Here is a 7500-nt window from a genome sequence, read left to right on the forward strand (position 1 = left end):
GTCTCGTAGATGAAACTGCCTGGGTTATTTTGTTTCGTATAAGTTATATTTTAAAACAGCCAGTCATTGTAGCCTACCACTCGTGGAATATGGAATTTCAAAGAGATGATGGAGTGATTTGACTCAGAAGTGACATCAGGCATTGGCAGCGCGAGACGTGCAGAACAAGTTAAACTTCTAGCTCAGTAACATCAACACCTAAGAAAGAAGGTAAGAAAAATAGTCGGAAAACTTTGATTTGCAAGGCAAGCAGGCAAGTGTTGGGCTTGTTACAGTAGCCTATATAGCCTTCAATGCGGTGAAATTTCGGAATTAATAGGTTTGAGTCGGCGTTTCCTTAAAAGGCTATCTTTCATTTTGCAAAAAAAACAACACGGTAGGCTATATTACCATATTAAAATGGTGTACCAAATTGCGTTTTATTACAATGATAAAAAAAGTGTAGGCCTACTAGCCTATGGTAAGGTCAGGTTTGCCGATGTGCTTGGCTATTTTAAAGTTTCTCCCTGTGCATCGATCGGAGACAGACGTCACTTCACTGATAATATTCTGGGGATAGGCTACAACATAGCCAATAGGCTTTCATACTAGGGACTTTATCCTTTAAATATCTTTGCAGCATTGGATCAGTCTCCTTTCAAGAACAGGCAAGAACTTTCTAGCCTCGCGTCAGCAGCGCATATACCTAAAAACAACAGTCGGATGGCGGGCGGGTGCGGTTTTGAAAATTGGTCAAAAAAATTGTTGCGGATGGATGGCGGGCGGATCAAGCGTTTTGTGATGCGGTTGCGGATGAAATAATAGCCCATCCGCGCATCTCTAACGCACGCACGCACGCACGCACGCACGCACGCACGCAGGCACGCACGCACGCACACACACAGACACATTCGCAGACAGATAATGCCTCCCACACTCCCACTCACACACTCTCGCAGGAGGAGCAGCAACAAAAGGCTCCTGGAATGTCGTCTCCTTACTTCTAGCCGATGCCAGGGCCCCAGGAATGTTGGGGAGGAGGAGGAGGATAACAAGGGAGGGAGAGAGAGCGAGGGAGGGAGGTAGAGAGAGTGTGTGTGCATGTGGTGCCACTGCTTCACGCAGTGATCTGTTCTGCCTATTCCCAGTGCGAAAGAACACAACGGGCTGATGAGATGGGAGGGGATGGCTGAGAGAGCGATAGAGCAATGATAGCCTCGCAATGCGTCGCGTCGCTAATTGCGGGAATGCAAGGTATTCCGTATTTGCATGGTCTTTCCGGGGTGCTGCCTCTTCATTTGTCAAACCGTGTCTCAGTATTTAAAGCACTATGGGGAGGGGCCGTGTACGACGATGACGCACAGAAACACAACGGGATTATACCTACCCCACATGTGTCTCTGTAATGTCACACCCCGCAACCTCCTCTATATGCTCTTCAGGGGGGCGGAAGGAAAAAGTGCATACCTTTCTGAAACACTAAAGTACATCCGGAAGAAAAGTGGGCAACATGTTGTCGATCAAGACATCAGATCTGGTGTCTTGTTGGGGGAGCAGAACTTATCCATTCCCTTGTGGCCCAACCTGGCCCTGTCAACTACCACACTATCAAACCTATTTGGTCCTTCCCTTTGTGGCTCATTCTGGTCAGCCACACCACTATGGCCCCTGCCAGGGGTTATGGCCAAGTAGACAGTTGAAATGTATAGGACCTTATCGTTTTGGTGGGCCCTGAAACGCTTGAAACACAGCATGTCTATGAAATTTCGGCAGGAAACAATATAATACAGCTCGCATGTCTACCTCTATCGAATGATGGTCAAATGTTTAATGTGTATCGGTCTACATGTCATGTTTGATATTTACTCGTCGCCCGATACATACTGCAAAGCCTTATATGCTTTCTAGGATTTTGCAATGAGGAAGTATAAGGGCCCTATCTTGCATCCAGCGCAATTTACTTTCTACACTGACGCATTTATCTTTGCTAGTTTTCACCCGGTGCAAAGCCGATTTTCCCCCGCAGCAATCCTGCGCAACTAAACTTGCGCCCTGAGAGGTGTGTCAGCGAAAAGCAGAGGTGTGTTCTGGCGCAATTGATACATGGTGCTATCTTACAGATCGATAAAGCAGTTGCGGAACTGACCGACAAATACCTGGTCTAAGTGCACTAGCGGACAGCGCAGTTGGTGTTGCTATTTTGACGTACCATGGCAGGTCGGAACTGCAATTTTTTTTCCATGGGGGGTGCATGAATGAACACGGTAGTACGCTGTGCCAATGCGTTAAAATAATAATAATAACAATGATAAACTTCAGCAAAGTACCCTATATCCCAGCCTTCCAAAACAAAATCTCGTTTTAGGGTAAATTATTTTTTCTTTTTTTTTGGTTCATTTTAGGGACAGTGTACATTGATTAAACATTCCTGTAAATGCACCAGAGTTAGCTAGAGGGACATTTTCCATCTGTTGTCCCTGGACAGATGTACTAAGTCAACCTAAAGGTATACTACAATACAATGCAATACAATGTACAATGTTAAAATGTTAAACAAAAAAACTGAATTAACACAATGACGACAAAGGATTGATATACACTCGTTATACATTACACAAGTGATAGTTAAGACAAAGACATAAGACACACTCACACTCTCTCATTCTCTCTCTCACACGCACGCACGCACGCACGCACACGCGCACACACACACACACACACACACACACACACACACACACACACACACACACACACACACACACAAACACACACACAGCAAGGCGGCAAAATGGAAGCAGGTGTCAGCAAGGGAAGTCACACACTAATTGTGGAATAATTTCTGAGCCCAAATGTTTTAATGGTCACACATCTGATTGTGTATGAACCATTATTTCAGATAAAATTTAAAAGACTGATGTGAGTCCAGTTCCCTAATGGGAGCTGGAATGGTGTTCCAATCTTGTGCTGCTTTGTGTGAGAATGTGGATTGACCAAACCGACTTTTCCTGAGTGGGATGATGCAGTCTCCTCTTTCTGCACTTCTTGTTGAGTGGTATGCAGATGTTCGAACTTGTACAAATTCTTTGAGTGGAGGGGATGTCAGATTGTTGATGACTTTGTACATTAAACACATGTTTGCATATTTTATCATGTTATCCCAGCTGAGCATGTTGTCTTTTTTTAAGATTGGACAGTGATGGGAGCGGTTTGGTTTCTTGTCCAGTCTTTTAATGACCTGTTTGTACAGAGACTGGAGTGGTTTTAGCTGAAAAAAAGTGCATATACGATTTAGCTGCTTCAGTTGATAGTTGGCATCTGATGCTTCTAAAATTTGAGAGGCTGAATTTCACTCTATCATGGACCCTTTTCACCTGGGACTTGAATGAGAGCCTGGAATCTATTATAATGCCAAGGTATTTATATTCTGTTACCACCTGCAACTTCTCCCTTCATATGTACACATCTGGTGGTATTGTGTGAGTCTTGGATTTACTAAAAAACATGCATACTGTTTTGGTCACGTTGAGTTGTAGACAGCAATGCTTCAACCATGCAGCTACATGACACAGGGACTGTGTTAACTTACTAGCAGCTTGTTTGCTACTGTTGCCATGCAAATAAATGACTGTGTCATCTGCATACATTTGCAGGTTGGTGTTGGGACACACTGATGGCAAATGGCTGAACAGTATTGGGCCCAGGATGGAACCCTGTGGGACTCCAGTTGATAAATCAAGGGTAGTTGATTGATGATTTTGAATTCTGACCTGCTGTTGTCTCATTCCTAAATACGATTGTATCCAGTTAAGTGTATCTGAGGAGAAGTTGAAAGCAGATCATTTTGAGACTAGGAATTTATGATTTACCGTATCAAATGCCTTTTTGAGATCAAGAAAGACAGCTGCTACAACACCACCTCTATCCATCAGACTCTTAATTTTTTCGGTGAAAAAAACATTTGCTGTTTCGGTCTTTGCTGTTTCTAAAACCAAATTGCATTGGATGGAGTGAAAAAGGGGTTATGTTCAGGAAATCAGAAATTTGCTGTGCAACCAGTTTTTCTGCAACTTTAGAGACGTTTTGCAATATGCTTACAGGCGTGTAATTATTTACACTGAGGGGTCACCATTTTTAAAAGTAGGGATAACAGCAGCAGACTTCCAAACACTTGGACATGTTCCCTGTGTGAATGATAACGTTGGTTAAATTATTTGGGAAGGAACAGCTGATACAGCGGTAATAAGTTGATTTAAATCAATGCATCTGCAAACATCGTACAGCAAACACATATTTTCTTGACACCGACATCATGTACAAGCCCATAACTTTTAGGATTGGTGAGTATTTTATCATGAGAAAACCTTGTTTTATAGAGGTTGAGTGTTTAAAAAGATTGAATGAATGCAGGCGTACCTGTGTCCATCCATCTGTTTAAACACACGCAAACTAAACCCGTAACGCATAATACAGTCCATGGCAATGTACATTAACGGGGGGACACATGCATATTAGGAACATGGCGATAACGATAATGTATACAATAGGCCTACTGTTAAGAAACGATGTGTGTTAATGTATTGCCGCATATCATTAAATAGACCCACAGTTGCGGCCACAGGACCGCATATCATATGTGTGTTAAGTTTTCTTTGCCGCAATTTACATGACGACTCAGTATTTCTGAAGCCATGAACTGAGCCATTTGAAGTTTGAAATCCATGTGGTCATGCATCTGTCTCATCGGAGACTGTGAACCTGACGAAATATCAATTCGTCAGGTTCAAATGCGCTCATGGCTCTTAAATGGGATGGGGGATGGCACTCTGATTGGTTTATTGCACGTTACGCCCAAACCACACCTACGGGTAATTAGGCTACTTCAGGGCAACCCTTTTTAGATTTGCGTTGGGCGCAAGCGTAATTTATCTGCCGGTATAATAGCAACAGCGGCAGTGCCCCGCCCCCAAAGCTACTTCCGTTTTGCGCTTCTCACTTGCGTTTCAGACTGTTAAAATAGGGCCCTAAGTGTGTGTTTGCAGACTGAGAGGTCCAAAGTGCATGGCAAACACATTGCTAGTGAAACCAGGGATCTTAGATTGATGTTTGGCCTAGATGGTCTACATTAAGGTGCATTGCCTTTGCAGACTCCTTTTCTGTGTGTTTGTATAATGGATTGGATAAAATAAACTGAAGCAGGAGGAAAGGGCAGTCAGTGCTTAGCCTCGAGTTCTTGGGCTCTTAGGCCTATGTGTTCACATCAAATGCTCATTTTAAATTGTCGTTAGTCGTGAGAGTTTGATCCTGCGAAGTGCTTACTCCCTCGAACAATGAGGGGCTAACCTTGCATAGACGCCAATGTTTCTTTCTGCCAGCCATGGCCGAGATAACCACCATTTTGAACACACGAATAAGGCAAATTTCCTATTGTTTGTGGGAGTAGAATCACACAAACACTTGTTGTTAGAACTCGTGTTGTTCGTTCTTTGAGAAGTTTCCAGCTATTGGCATCTTTGCATCAAACTTATATCTAAGACCCCAAGCTTGTTGTTTAATACATGCAGGGGCGGCCCCCCATTTGGCGCTCTAGGCGAGATTGTTGACGGGGGGGGGGGGGGGGGGAGGGGGAGATGGAGCGACTGTTGACGGGGGGGGGGGGGGGGGGGGGGGGGGGGTATGCAGCGATTGTTGACGGGGGGGGGGGGGTATGGAGCGATTGTTGATGGGGGGGGGGGGGGGGGGGGGGGGGGGAATGTAGCCGATAAGATTTTTTTTTTTTTTTTTTTGGACGCACTATTTTGCGCTCCCCCTCTAGATGGCGCTCTAGGCGGCCGCCTAACCCGCCTGTAGGGAAGGCCGCCCCTGAATACATGTGACCCCAGCCGTTTGGATTTCAGAACTTAGTGATCATGCCCAGCTCGGTCCTAGGCACGACCAGGTCTCATTGCACACCTTGAATCGTTCTGGAATCAAAACCACGTGAATTAATGAATGAATGAATGAATGAATGAATGCATTGCTTCATTGGTCTCCAGTCACCACTGATGAAGTTCAATATTAAAATAACCTTACACTTCACTTACTATGCAAATAACCACCAACCATAATATAATTATTTGATCAACTTTACACTATGCTGCATCCATTTTTTTTATGAGATAAGCTTCTTGTATATCTCTGTGTTCATCTATTATTGAATACTTTGGTTAGTAAATTGTATTGCCAGGTCGTAGCAGGGCCTAAGTTTGCTCCAATGCTGAGTTAGATTGAATATCAGATTTTATGTTTCAGTGGTGACTCTGTATATTTACGTTGGCGTCACAGGGAGCTATGAGGAAGAAAATGCTTATGTATTAAGTAATTCATCCAGTGGTTTTCAAGAAAAATACATAGCTCTGGCTTACTTTTTATGTTAATGTCTTTCTTCTCTTTTAACTGTTTGGGCATCTCTCTCTCTCTCTCTCTCTCTCTCTCTCTCTCTCTCTCTCTCTCTCTCTCTCTCTCTCTCTCTCTCTCTCTCTCTCTCTCTCTTTCTCTCAGAGTGGATTCCAGTTTTCTCATTCTCTCTCACTCTTTGCCTCATTTAATATTTGATTGTTTATGCATGCTACTTCTTATTATATTTGTCTCATTCTGTTCCCCCTCTCTCTAGTAGTCTTTTGATTAAAGGAAGATTTGTCTCTCTCTCTCTCTCTCTCTCTCTCTCTCTCTCTCTCTCTCTCTCTCTCTCTCTCTCTCTCTCTCTCTCTTTCCCTGCCCACATGCGGCTACGTAGAGCTCAGCACGACCACCGCCGCTGAGCAAAGAGGGCTTTTAGCATAGCTACTTAGCTCTTCTCGCCGCCAAACAAACAGAAGAAGCCGGGCGCATCAACGTAGCACAAGAGGAGCGGTTGCTCTTCATGTGTATCGCCCTGTCTGCTTTCTATCGCTCTGTGTTCTCTTACCTGTCAGGTGGAGAGAGCCAGCAGGGAGTAGGATGGATGCATCCAGAGGTCTTGTAGTCTACATATGAAGGGATGCTTTGGCACAGAGAGCAGGTGGTTTGGTTGAGTTATGTGTGTGAGTTGGTGCGAGGGGGCTGGGGGGGTTAGGTATGCTTTCTGGGGCCTTCCTTGGAGCTCGTTACAGTGGGAACTCCCCTCTGGGCTATAAGAACCTTGACATGATCTTATTTTCTCTTCCAGGCCTCACTTAGCATAACAAAGCTAGCGGGCTAGGCTAGAGATAACAGGCAGTGTGTTTGTGGGGGTGTGTTGGGGGCTGGGGGCAATTCCTCTATAATACACCGAACATACAGCAGTGTTGCTAGAATTACAGGTGCCAAATCTGCATTTGCACTTTGTTTGAATTTGTTTTACAAAACAAATAGTGTTATGAACTTCTACCTTCGCTCTCAATGTGGTCTATGTTGAGTCGGTCTAATGCCATCTTATCTGATTGCATCTAACACGCACTTCACATATTGACTATTGTTTTGCGGCCCAGGTCAAATACTTCCACAAAGAAAGGAAGCAACTTA

The sequence above is a fragment of the Gadus morhua genome, chromosome 20 (genome assembly GCF_902167405.1).
Source record: "Gadus morhua chromosome 20, gadMor3.0, whole genome shotgun sequence".
NCBI lineage: Eukaryota > Metazoa > Chordata > Actinopteri > Gadiformes > Gadidae > Gadus > Gadus morhua.